This window comes from Canis aureus, chromosome 27, assembly GCF_053574225.1.
Source record: "Canis aureus isolate CA01 chromosome 27, VMU_Caureus_v.1.0, whole genome shotgun sequence".
Classification (NCBI taxonomy): Eukaryota; Metazoa; Chordata; class Mammalia; order Carnivora; family Canidae; genus Canis; species Canis aureus.
The window spans coordinates 22,074,417-22,088,141 of record NC_135637.1 but is presented as its reverse complement, the minus strand read 5'-3'; the positions used below and the strand labels follow the sequence as shown (position 1 = coordinate 22,088,141).

The window sequence follows — 13,725 nt, the reverse complement described above, 5'->3', positions numbered from 1 at the left end:
TGTGGTCGTCACCCCCGATTTACAGAGTTGAGGAAGCAGAGGTTCAGAAAGGCTAAGTGATGCCCAAGGGTGGAGGCTGGGAAGTGGTGGAGCCCCTCGAACCCAGATGAACTGCCAGGGCCTTCGTCCCCAGCCCCACCCCAGCACACCCACAGATGGGGGCGTGAGTCACGGGCGGGTGCAGGGAAGGCACAGGGCAGAGTGTGCAGATGGCTCGATGCAAGTCTGCTGCCAGGGCAGACCCAGAAAACACCATTCCAGTTGCCTGGAAGACAGAAGAGGAACAGCCCTGAATACCCACTATGTGCCAAGAACTATATAATTCCTTCATTTTGTCTTCCCAGGTCTCTTTGAGGCAGGTGTGGTGCCTCTTGCTTCGGATCTGGGGAACGGAGACCCAGAGAGAGAGAAGCATCCTTCTCACTGGGTGTTCCCTGAGCCCCCTGGATCACACACAGACCCGCTGTCACAACAGTCTGGGGAGGAGACAGACATGAACACATTCGCTAACCACCTACCATGTGCCAGACAACTTAAGTGGCACTTTGGCCAATTCCCATAACAACTCTGTTGGGGATTTTCCCAATCTAAGGAAGAACAAGCTGAGATTCAGGGGAGTCATCAAGCTTGGGACGTCTTGGAGGCGGGCTCATAGGCACGGTTCAAACCCAAGCACTGGGAAATCAGTTCAGTGCTGGCACACAGTAAACCCTCAAAGAATATTAATGATTCCATTAGGGCTCCGGGGGTAAACCACTGAATTCCAAGCCGGGATTTGAACCCAGGGCTCTGGGTTCCAGCCCATGCACCTTCCACCAGCCAAGTTCTTCCCATCCTGACACATGGGCTCCAAACTGGCCAGACTGCCAATCGATGCTTCATTATAGATAACTCCAACCTTCCACCGTGTGCATGGATTGTTGGTCCTTTAATGGGTTCAAGGTTGTATTTTATTTCAGAGAAGTCATCTTTCGCTTTTATTAAATAAAAGCCACTTGGACAATCCCTTTGAGAATCGTGGGTTCAAGAGACTCAGAATTCAAGTATCACCCCACTTGGGTGTCCTCCTCCTCTGCAGGTTGGGGGGATATTCTAGAGGTGCCCAGTGAGGGATCCTCCAGGGATTCCTGTGGTCCTGGAATGCAGAGGGAAGGTGGGAACCGTGTGTGTCTCCCGCCCTTGCCCGTGACTGGGGGCAATGTGACTGGTGTTCGTGACAACGCCTGCCAGGGACTGTGCCCAGCGTTTACCATAGCCAGCCTTGCCCTGAGGGGGGCCAATGAGGCTGAAGGTGATGAAGACTCTGGGCAGGGGGAAGGCAGTCAGAATGTGAACCAGGTCTGCAGAACCAGGGTTCTCACCATCGCCTTATGCTGCCCCCCAAATCACGGTCTGATGACTGCCACCAAGTGTGTCCTTGAGGATGAAATGACTGTGTCCACACTCCCTGTGCCGGGCTGTGCAGGCCCCAGGGACGAGAAAATGGCTTCCCTGGGGTCCCATCCCACAGGGGCTCACAGCCAGTCACAAGGCACAAGACAGAGGCGCTCTGGGGCTGGTGCTAGGCCAGGAAGCCCGAAGACCCCTGGAGGGGGCGTTCCCCAGCCTGGGCATTGGTCCTATGCTGCTTGGGGGAGTCTCAAGCGGAGTCTGAGCTGAGTTTTAAAGGACAGCCCTGAGCACAGAGGCTGAGGGGACATGCCAGGCGGCTCCCCGCCCCGAGCATGCCTCCCTCGTTGGCAGTGGGGGGCGGGGGAGCCCCAAGAGGAGGGTGAAGAGGAGTGGGGATCCAGCGCTTTGCACAGCGTCTACAGAGATGCCCTGGACACAGATAGCGTCATGTCTGGCTCTCCGGCGGGGCTGGGAGCAGCTCAGGGTCACAGGCCATGTCTCCTCGTCTTGGAGCAGGGATGGGGCTTGGCAGGCTGAGGCGGTACAGGGTGGTGCTGACATCCTCTGGGCATGTCCATCCATCCACCCCCTCAGCCTGCTAGGAATTGGGTGAGTCAGTGTCCCCAGTTGGTGTGTGCCCTCGCCCTGAACCCCTCGGCCCTCCCAGGAGAGTGTTTCAACACAGGCCTGCCCTCCACCTGTCCCAACACGCATCCCCCTGCCCTGAGCCCGTTTCTGCGCAGCCTGGGCACTACAGGGGAGGGGTCAAGGACATAGACTCAGGAGCCCTGCCAGGCTGCCAGCTCCCAAAGCCTGGGTCTGCATGAACCTCCGGTGACCTCGTGCAAGTCCGTTAGCTTCACTGCACCTCAGTTGTCCAATCTCTAAAATGGGTGTGATGGTCACAGTTTCTAATTCATGGAATGGCTGTGAGGCTTGAATATCCCATGTAAAGTTCTTAGAACAGGGAAGGCACTATGCTGTGACAGTTGCTGCTGTGTCCCAGGATTCCACCCTTAAGTGTCTCCTAAAACGGCCTTTACCTGGGACGGTAGGAGGGGCCGGGAAGGCTGCAGGACCACTGTGGTCCTGCCTACCTGTCTCCCCATTTCTGGGCTCAAGGGCAGATCAAGGGCAACACAGGCCAGGATTTTGCTTCTCTAAGCTCCAATCCCTTGGTCTCTCAAATAAAAGTAAGAAAGCCTCCCTCATGTTGTTGGGTCAGGTGAGGCGACCGTGAACCCTTGGCCAATTGTAAACTATAAAGAGCTATAAAATTCTAGTTATTTGCATTTCTTAAACAAATACTCAGGAGGCATCTGAAGACAGTGCATGCAACCATAGCTCCTGATCCATCGTAGGCGTATACCAACATGCCAGCATCACTTGAGCCCTCAGTACATGCCAAACGCTGCTCTGCCAGGCTCCGTGTGATGCTCCCAGCAGCCCTGAGGGGGTGACTCTAACTTGCAGGTGCAAAAATGGAGGTTCAGAGAGGTGAGCAACCCGCCCAAGGCCACACAGCTGGGAAGTCAGATCTCCAGGGACCCCCAGTGAGCAGTGTCTGGGGCTCCCCCTGCTTCCCTGAGGGATTAGCAGTCCCCAGTCCTGCCACTCACTCTTCGGAGCTCTCTAAGCCTTAGCTTTGAATCCAGAGGGCTCAGATCCCCATCACATTTTTTATTCTCCTCTGGAGCTGCCTTCCCCGGAGCTACCTTGCCAGGTTTCCCTTCACTTTTCCTTCAAGATGTCTGGAAGGGACTCCACTTGAGAATCACACTTGCGATGCCATGTGTATCTTGGTCTGTGACCCACTACCCACCCACTGCCCACCGCCTCTCTTGGGTGCCCTTTCTGAAGCCCCCTGCTCAGTGAGAAATGCCCAGGAGAATTTAGGGTAAAGAACATTGCTTCCCCTGAGGAACTGGGCTGTTTCCTCATTCCTAATAATCCATATTCTACAACTGATCACATTTCCCTTTTCGATGTGGCCACAGGGAAGCTCAGAATCATATTTGCAGGTCAAAAGCAGCAGCCACATTAACCCTGCTGGTCCTCAACCTTCTGAATTGGTTTTGGTTTCTTCTTATGTCTATATCCAGCTATTCTTTCTATTGCTTTTAGATCCTGGTGATAAATAATCATTGATTGGGTGCACACAATAGCCTGAACACTGTATAAATGCTTTCATTGCATTAGCTCATACATCCCCAGGAAGCCCCGGGAGTCGTTCTGCTGTCACTCCCAACGTAAAGGCGAGGAAGTGAGGCTATTGTCACCCAGTTGGAAAGTGGCCAATTCACACCAGGATGATCAGACTTTGAGCCCTGCCCCTAACCACTTTGCTTTCCAGAAGAGGGAGCACTTCTTTCCACATCTGTTCCCACCCCTCCTGGTGCCTTAGGGCATCCAGCTCCATCTTCTGGGGCACCTCCTCATTGCTCCCCTTTCCCTAGCCCCCCAAGGAATCCACATTCCTCAGTCTCAGGACATCTGGTGGAGGTCCAGGGCACATCGTTCATCATAGCCTAGGCAGGCAGGTGAGCCTGTGGCCAGCTCCCCCTTTCCACCCTCAGCTCCCCAGAGAGCCCAGGGAGCAAATGAGCTGCTCTGGATCGCTCCCACATTCAGCCTGTGAGCCTGAACGTACATGCATTTGGAACTGGACCTTGAACTGGGCTGCTCTGAGGCCCCTGGGACACTCTCAAGGCCACTGTCCCGAGACATGTATGGGACATGTACGAAGGAAAGGATGGCTTTTTATTTTTATTTTTATTTTTTTTATTTATTTTTTTTTTTGCCTTAGCTCACCTCCCCCCAGCAGCCCTGAGAAGCAGGCAGGGCAAGTGTTATCATCCCCATTTTGCAGGTTATGAAACAGAGGCCCAGAGAGGAGAAACAACTTGTTCAGGTGTGATCTTATCTTGGACCTTCCGGCCTCCAGACCGGTGAGAATGACTGTTGTTCAGCCTGGTAGCCTCTGGCATTCTGCTACAGTAGCAGCCTGGACCAGGCCTGAGCCCTCTCTAGGGCTCCACAGTGATCCCAGTGTAGTGGGGCGGGCCTGAGGACCAATGCTGGGGCTGCTGCGAGGCTTGAGTAGGTGGAGTATGTTCCGGTGCTTGGGCACTGCCTGGGGCGCAGAAGCTCCCCACTAGTAACTAACAGAGCACCTCCCATGTGTTGGACAGTGGGCTGCACACTTCACGCACACCTCACCTACCCCCTACAACAGCCCTGCGGGGGCTGAGACATGATTATACCCACTTACAGATGGGGACACTGAGGCACAGGGAGGCAAAATAAAGTCTGTGAAGCACTGTACACCTCTGTAGGGCCTAAAGCCACTGTTGTCTTTGTCACTGATGCTGTTGTGTGTGGGCTGGGGTGGGGGCAGCCAGAATCAGCATCCACTAGAGTTTTCTGTCCATACCTGCTTCTGACACCACTGCTCCCTTCATCTCCACTCTGGCCAGCAACCAGGCATCTCCCTGTGATGCTGACCATGTCCTACCCGATGCCACCCAATACCCCCAAAAGGTCCACAGGACAACAGGCGCTCATTCTTCACCAGCTCCTAGCTCAGTGCCTGGCACACAGCGAGCACTTAGAAAGCATATGTGGCATTAATTGCTGGCATCGTAATTTACTAGACACTTCTGTGTGGCAGGTGCCAAGCCATTAGAAATGTCACAGGTGGGATGCCTGGACGGCTCAGCGGTTGAGAGTCTGTCTGCCTTCAACTCAGGTCGTGATCCCAGGGTCCTGGGATTGAGTCCTGCAACAGGCTCCCCCTCTGCCTGTGTCTCTGCCTCTCTCTGTGTGTCTCTCATGAATAAATGAATGAAATCTTTACAAAAAAGAAGGAAAAAAGAAATGTCATAGGAAGAGTCCTGCAGGGGTAGGGGTGTCCTTCTCTCCCAGAGCTTTGGAAACAGGGAGCGGCATGCCTACTGTAGTGGTCAGCTTGGGCTGCTGTGCTGAAGGACCACGGGCTGGACAGTTCACACAAAAGATGTTGATTTCCTTACAGTTCTGGGGGCTCTAAGTCCAGGATCAAGGTGTTGGCAGGACTGGCTTCTTGGAGGGTCCCCCTCCCTGGCTCATACACAGCCACCTCCTCCCTGCGTCCTACGTAGTCTTCGCTCTGTGTGTATCTGCGCCCTGATCTCTTCTTATAAGGAGCACAGTCATGAGGGATTAGGGCCCACCCTCATTTTACCCTAACCACCTCTTTAGAGACCCTGTCTCCAAATACAGTCACATTATAAGGTACTGGAGTTTACAGTGAACATATGAATTGGTGGGAGGGGGGCGATATAATTCAATCTATAACACCTATGTGTTGTCATTATTGTTAGAAACCTAGCATTGCTATTTGTGGTTCCCTCAGATGGCTTACTCTGAGCTTGGGAGGTCTTATCCCCAGCTCTCTGCCCCATGGCCTCACCCATGCTGGGGCCCAAGCCCCCTCGTTACAATGGGTTATACACACAAATGCAGACATAGACACACACATGCACAGAAGCCCTGCCTCCAGGGCTGCCTGCCTCCAACATACTAATAATCTCCAAACCCATCAAGGGATTGCCATCTACAACGTACAAGAAACTCCTTCCTTCAAAGCCGAAAAGAGAGCAATCCCAACAGAACATGGGGAAATGATACGAGCAGGTAATTTATAAGAGGGAAACCTCCAAACGTCATTGGCATATGACAGATTTATGCTCAAAGACATGCAGAGGAGAACCACAGCCAGATAACGCTTGGCGCCTACTAGACTGTGGTAAGAATACAAAGCTGGTGTGGCTGCCCCTCGGGCTGGCAGGGTGGGGACACAAGCTCTCATGCCACACCGCGGGTAGCCGTGAACCCCTGTGTACCTTCCAACCCTGGAAGGCACCGAGCACCAGAACGCTCATGTGCAGTGTTTGCAGGGGCATGTCTTAGCTTTGGCTCTCCAGAAGCAAACCTCAAATGAGGATCCCTACAGAAGTGATTTATCGAGGAAATGTTCCAGGAAAAATCGGTAAGGGAGTGGAGAAATGGGATCGGGAAGGGAGGAGGCCGGGCAAGGGTGAAGAAGGCGCCCTTGGCCTTGCTTGTGCTCAGTGAACAATGGAGGTCACGGTCCAGGAGGCTGAGTATTTGTATTCCTTTGCCCTGCCCATGAATTCCCAGGCACTCCCAGCCCCTGAGGTTGGTCCTCCAACAAAGAGCTGAAGGTGCTGGCTGTCAGGGGCAAGAGACCCCTGGGAGATTGTGTGTACTCAAACAGTCAAGGTTCCAGAGGATCGGGGGGTGGGGGACGGCACACAGATGTGTCTACTGATGGCAGAAAGCTGGGGACCCCTGAACGTCCACTGCAGGAGAGGGGACCAGTGAATGCTATACAGCCGGTAGGAGCAACAGATCATCCAGTGTACACACAGCAGCAGCATCCAGAGCATCTTAAAACCACCTAACCATAATAGCACTTAAGTGCACTGAAAACACGCACGCAAAAAAGCAGCAATGCACACAAAGCAGTAACAAACATTTTGCAAGAACACCACCAAATAACAAGATACACACTGAATGGATTATCATGGCCCCATGGGAGCAATGGTGGGAGGGAGAAGGATAGAAAACGAGGCTAAGAGGAAACGAGCACCAAGAAGAAAGAGAGGTCAAGTGTGGGGGCTTCCGGAGGAGGCTGGGGATGCGAATGAGGATGGATGCAGGGATACCATTGTGTCAGCTCTCTTTCGTCTCCTGAGGTCTGGAAAAACCCAGAGAAAACAGACACCCCAGATCCCTGGCTGGGGTTCATGCTTGGGCAGTGCCCAGCCCACGCCTATGTCCCTGAATCCCCGATGGAGCCACGCTCGGCCGGCCGAGGGCCAAGCAGGCAGCCTGGGCCCTGCCCCGGGCCCTTCAGTGCTCCGCCCGGCAGCCTCCTCAGACTGGGAATGGACTTGGATGAGCCAGTGGAAGCCCTGGCCCAGCTGAAGCTGGCTCTGTGGCACCCAAGGCCTCGTACCTCCTTAGTGAGCCCAGCCCAGCCCCTGCTCAGGACAGATGGGGGCTCCAGTTCATATCTGGTTCCTCCTGCGGCAAAGCACAAAAACCTCAGGCAGATGTCATTGGCTTCGTTTTTATTAGACAAACATGTATCTGGCCCTCATTACATTCTAGGCACTGTTCTAGGCACTGGCACGAAGAGGAAGCCGAGGCCCAGAGAGGGTAAGTAATGTGCCCAAGGTCACATAGCTAGCTCAGGTAAGCAAGGAAGGTCAAATGAGTCATTGTAGGTGTCATGGAGGCAGGTAGCTGTCATGTTGGGCTTCAAACTCAGCCTGCCACACTGCCAAACCCACTCTCTCCTTGTTTACCACCTCGCCTCCCCAGAATATTCTGGAATTCTCTGGTCTTTGCTCCAGTGGAACCTCCCAAAACCCCCATGAGATCAGTCTGGCAGGGTTCATGGTGTGGATTTTACAGACGGGGCAAGATGAGGTTCCAGGTCCCCAGTGATTTCTTTGCCAGCCCCCCTCCCCATGCCCACCCCCAGCCCCGCCTCTAGGTAATGGCCCAAAAGGGAATGTATCCTGATCCCAGGCGCTGCAGGGAAACACCTTTTGGAGATGGAGACTCATTCACACATCCAGCCCGCAAGCCTGTGCGGAACCTGCTGCTCCTGGGCCCTGGCTTGGAGGCACCACATCGCCCTGTGCCCACCTGGGCCTGCCCTGACCACCACAAGGGTGGCTGTCACCAACCCTGCTTTCTCAAGGGGACGGCTGAGGCCAGAGGGGGTGCGGGCGGGGTCACTTGCCGGAGGTCACACATCTGGTTAGTGGCAGGGCAGAGATTTGAATCTGGGCATCCGAGTCCAAGCCCCACCTTCTCCAGCTGCTGCCCACTGGCCTGCAGACCCACGGGCTCCGGGGACAGCAGGGCTGAGAGGCATCTGGGCCGCAGCTGTGTGCCCCCTGCCTCCCCTTGGCGCCCTAAGTCTGTGAAGGTCTCAGCTCCCTTTCTCTGTCGAGGTCTCTCTCTGCTCCTTGTCTTTTCATCTCTTCATCCTTGTCTGTGCCTGTGTTTCTGTGTCTCACTCTCCAGCCCTCCTAGTCTTCTGTCTCCCTGCCCGCCCCCCCACCCCATTCCTGTCTCTTCCTCCCCTCGGAGAGGCTCAGCGGCCCCTCATCTGCCCTCACTCACCTCTGTGCCCACCTGCCCACGGCCGCCAGCAGCCCCTTCCCCTCCCAGCCCGGCGCCTCTCGGGTCTCGGCAGGCCTGCCACTCGCCCTCTGGCCACAGGCCCAGCGCAGGGGCCTTATCAGGGCCCGTGGGTGTGGGAGCCCATCAGAGAAACTGGAAGCGCTTCCCTTGGTGTTTGGCCGCAGCGGCCTCCCCCACGGCCCACCCTGACAGTCCAGATGGGCAGCCCAGGTGGGAGGCCTCTCCTCCCACCCCCTCCAACCTCGGAAAGAGGCTGCCTCTCCCCCAGAGGGCAGCCCGGTGCATGGCTGCACAGACTGAGGTCCAGACCAAGGCAGTGACCCTGCCTCCACCACAGAGGAGAGGGGGCTCTCCTGCAGGTAGTGGGTCCCCAGAGCCTAGAACCCTGCCTGGCCGTCACGTGCCTCATGCCTCACCCCTCTGTGGCCTCACTGTGGAGATCTGCAAATGGAGGCTCACTCAGAGGGATGAAGTGGCCAAGCCAGGCTCACACGGCCTTTAAGCCTTAGCCTAGGGTGTGAACCAAGGACTCTCTGACCCCCAAATCTTGGCTATTTCTACTTGCCCAGGATCACAGCCTCGACCCGCAGCTGAAATGTAATGCAAACCTTCTGGATACCTTTCTTCCTTCCCAAATGGCCCTCCTCAGCAGCATCCCCGCCTCCCCCCACAGCCAGCCTCTGGAGGGTCTGGCGTCTGTCTGCTACAGAATTCCCTGCCTGCTCTCACCTACCATTCCCTGCCCTTCAGGGCAGAGAGCAGGGCCTCTGGGCCCCAACAGATTTCTCCCCCCACAGATCGCTCCAAGAGACACCTTAGGGGTTACAATCCCTGGATCCCCAGCTCTGAGGGACTCAGGAACCTCAAAACCACACTGCACCGCAGATCTTCTAGCCGCAGGCTGGCCGCCAGCCCTGGGACAGAATTAGCTCCGTGTCGGGAGAGAGTTTCCTCCCTGGTCCCACGCCCACACGAAGAAGCTCACGCTGAGTCACTGCAGTGAAGCTGGAAAGTGCTTGGCTGCCTAACAGCCTGTCCCATTTTCTTTTGGTTTTGGATGGGGCCCTGGTTGAGCTTAGGATTCTGTAGGAGCAGGCCAAAGCAAGGAGCGTCCAGCCCTGGACCTGGACAACTCCCTTTGCTCAGAGACCAGAAACCTCCAACAGCGGAGGCACAGAAGCAGGGGACCCCCAAGAGTATCCCTTCTCCTGCCTGGTATCTGCCCCCCCCCCCCCCGATTACATCACAGCTCCTTCCTCCCCAGCATGCTCTGTCTGTTGTCCAGGTCCATCCCCCGGTGCTCTGTGTCCTACAGATCCCCCCTGACATCACAAAGCTCTTTGCCCTCTGACTTCTAGTTGGGCTTGATCAAGGAGAGTCCAGCTGGGAGAAGAGGGCAGGAAGAGACGGAGGTCAGGCTACCCAACCCCCCCGCCCCTGCAGGGTCTCCTGGGTCAGCTGCAGCTATACGACCTGGATGGAAGTACAGATCTCTCCTCTGGCCCCCAGCCTGGGGCAGCAAGGTCCCCTTGCAGGGCTGGACCTTGGCCTCTGCACGTCCCTTAGACTGCACCCATGTCCCCCCATCCTGAGCCCTCCGTGCCTAGGCTGTCATGTCTCCTGTTTGAGCTGGGAGCTATCTGTTTCCTGCTATGACCCTAACCAGGCTCTCTGCCACCCCACATCTGTCAGATCCTACCCATTTTGCCCCTAGACAGCTCCTAAATCTGCCCATGACTTCTGCCCACCAGATGCTGTCCTCACCGGACCGTGAAGTGTGGCCACTGCCTAACCAGCCTCTTGTTTCCATTGTGATTTCATGTTCCACTTGGTAGCCAGAGAGATCTCTTCAAAACTCAAACCACAGGGCAACAGTCTCTGCTTAAGAGCTCTCCTTAAAAGCAGTCCCTAAGGCCCCTGCCTCCCTGGGGACTGAGCCTCGGCTGGCCCCCCACCCCAGATGAGAACCTGACTTGGCATCAGGTTCTGGGACCTAGTGAGAGCACAGACACTTCCTTGCAAACCCAGCCCCACTATTTTCTTGCAGACCCAGCGGTCATGCCCCCAGCAAAAGGGTTTGGGTGGACGTCTCTCCTTCCCTGCTGAGAAGCCACTCTGGCCCCATTGGTGGGTCCAATGTACAAATAGTGTGAGTCCTCCAATTATTCAGCTTGTGTCCAAAGCCACCGGCAGATAGCCTGTGCCTCTTTCCATAAACACTGCCCCAGACCCTGGAGGGTGCCTGTAAACAAAGTCCCGCCCTGCTTATATCCCCCTAGACTCCGGGGCCCAACACCCGACCCGCCTAATCCCCTGAAGTCTGCCTTGAGTCCACTCACGTAAGCAATCCCTGAGCTGTGTACACAGCTCATCTGGAAGGCAGCAGGCACTGGGGTGTTGACATGAGCTGCTCAGGACGTGGTCTGAGAGGTCTGTCAATGGTGGTCGCCCTCTTCACAGGCCAGGCACCAGCCCGTGACATGTGCTTGGGGTCCTGCTCACAGCGTGGGCTTGGAGCCTAGACCCCGAGGGGCTGCTGGGTGCTCCCCAGGAAGTCATCGTCCCAGCCCCCCAGCCCTGCCCCAAGTCCAGGCCAGCACAGCCCACTGTCAGCCCCGAGGACCAGGCTGCACCTGATACTGCCCCCAAGCATGGCTTCACCCCTGCCACCTGCAGACACTTGGGCGCTGGCAGCCAAAGGAACTTTCTCCGTCAGCAGGACCCCCCTCCTGCTGTGGGAGAGAAAAGCAAGCAAGCCAAGCACCAGGCTCCTGTTTCTGGAGCCATTGTTTCCAGCCCCTTGGCTCTGCTCCCTCCTTCTTTCCTCTGCTGCTGCACTGATGAATGAGAACCAAACCTTACCAGACCCTAGAAACTCAGAGCAGAGCCCCAGGGTGGGTATCTGAGACCCAATGGACCATCCTGGAAAGGAGCTCTGGAGCCCAGGAGGTCAGGATTAAATAGGGTTAATAATAATCATCTTAATAACTATGTCTTACTGAGTCCTACTATGCATGCCAGGATGCCAAGAAGCACTTTATGTACATCCCATGGGATGGTGGTCACTATTATGGCCATCTTAGAGTTGAAGAAGCAGAGGCCCAGCAAGAGTGCATCTTACTCAAGGTCACGGGGCTACTGGGAGGCAGAGGTCTTCACACTTTCACAGGCTCTATGTGGCAGATGTCCTTAGATAAATCCCTGACCCTTTGGGGCCCTTAGCTTCCCCATCTGTAGAAGAAGGAGGTTGGAGTTGACGGTATCAAAGGCTCCCTTCCAGCTTTAAAAAAATGCCATAGTTGAATGAGTCATGTGTCTGTCTATTGCCAGCCTCGTGCCAATAAAAAAGAAGTATGGCTCAGCTCCATGCTGTGAGACCCTGAGCAAATTACTTTGCGTCTCTGAGGAGCCATGGTTGAGCTCTGTGCTCAGCACGGAGACTGCTCAAGACTCTCTCTCTCCCTCTCTGTCCCTCCCCACTTCTCTCCCCTCCCCCCACCGCCGAAATAAATACATAAATAAACCTTTAAAAAAATAATAATGCCTTCCTTTCAGAAAATCAGGGAGTCTGGATAAAGTGATCTCTTGGGACCCCTTACAGTTCTAAGATTTCTGGATCAGGGGTTAAAGTTTGATTTAGAAACCTCCGCTTCTTCACCCCTTGAGCAAGTCTGGGGTCCTTGTCGACTGTGACAAGGTTGTCTCGGCTTATTTCCCCACTCCAGGCTACCCATCGGCTAGGCCACCAGCTTCAAAGGCCCTTCCTAGTCAAGCAACCAGGAACAGATTCTCCTTTCCAAGGCTCAGTGTTCCTGTTTATAAAATGGGGGTGATATGACCTCACCTCCTAGAGTTCTCATGAGCATGTCATGAAGCAATGATGTGGGTGGACACAGTGGCCCCTGCAACAGCAGGTACTCAGCAAACATTTGTAGAGAAAAGTCAGATGGTGACTTCTCTGGGAGAACCAGCAGCATCCCTGCCCCCCCACCACACCTCCACTCCCGGTGAGGAGAAAGCTGGGCTGAATCCAGCTAGCAGATTCTGAACCAAAGCAAAGAGCTGCGCTTCCAGAAACCAACGGAACTCAAAGACGAGCCTGGAATGTGTCTGGAGGCAGAGGAAGGATGGGAGCCAGGCCGCAGCCAGCGGTTCCTCCGAGCCTCCTCCTCCCAGACCAGACACTGCCCTGGCCGGACGACGACGTGTGGCCACTGCCGTGCCTGCCCGGGGCTCGGCCCCATCTCCCTTCCCGCATGCCCACATCCTCTGCAACAGCTTCGGCAACGCATTCCTCCACTTGGAGAAATCCCTCAGCTGAACCCAAATGTTGTTCTGCTCCGTCTACACAGAGCCGCACGGCATAACCAGGAGACGGCCCCGGCTGGGAGAGCTCAGCCCCATTCTCCACGGCTCTGACCTTCCGCTTCTGTTTCTAGGACATGGAGGTTGTCCAACGGGCTGAGAAGATGTAGGAGAACAACCGATGGGATGCACCTCGCACAACGGCCAGCCCCTCGCAGGGTCTCACACGATGCCGATTCCCCCGAATTCCCACTTGACAGATGGGAAAACCGAAATTCAAACAAGTTTTGTGATCTTTCCCCCCCAGTCTATCCCCACAAGTGAGCAATGGGTAGAACCTGGCTTCTCTCCTGGTTTCCTCCTGGAGCCTGGTTCCGCAGCACTTAGAGCTAGGACTGAATCCCAGCCCTGGCCCTTGCAGGCCGCGTGCCCTGGCGTAGGCTACTTCACCCCTCCAAGCCTCAGGCTCCTCATCCCTAGCATCTGGCCCCAGGAGCTGTGAGCCTTCAATGAAATAAGGCTGGCCAAGCCCTGGGCAGAGTGCCCGTCACAATCACAAGGACTTAGGAAATTTATAGACATGGTATGGCTGGGAAATTAATTCTCACTGCCCCCTCACAGAGCTGCTGTTTGAGGGTCCAGGGAGAAGTTGGCAGGGCATGGGCCGTCTCAGAACAGGGTCCGACGTCAGGGAGTGTTGGCTGCAGTGTTGGAACCCCGAGCCCCATTCCAGCCTTCTCTTGTCCTGTGTGCTTGTCTCCTGAGCAGCACTGAGGCTCCCGGCACATCTGGCCAAGGACAGCC

At 55.5% G+C, this 13,725-nt stretch overlaps 1 protein-coding gene across 7 annotated transcripts in view; it reads right to left on the bottom strand.

The window, feature by feature from the left end:
• Positions 1 to 13,725, bottom strand: part of CMKLR1 (chemerin chemokine-like receptor 1) — a 52,254-nt gene that overhangs the window by 7,927 nt on the left and 30,602 nt on the right. The window lies entirely within an intron of this gene.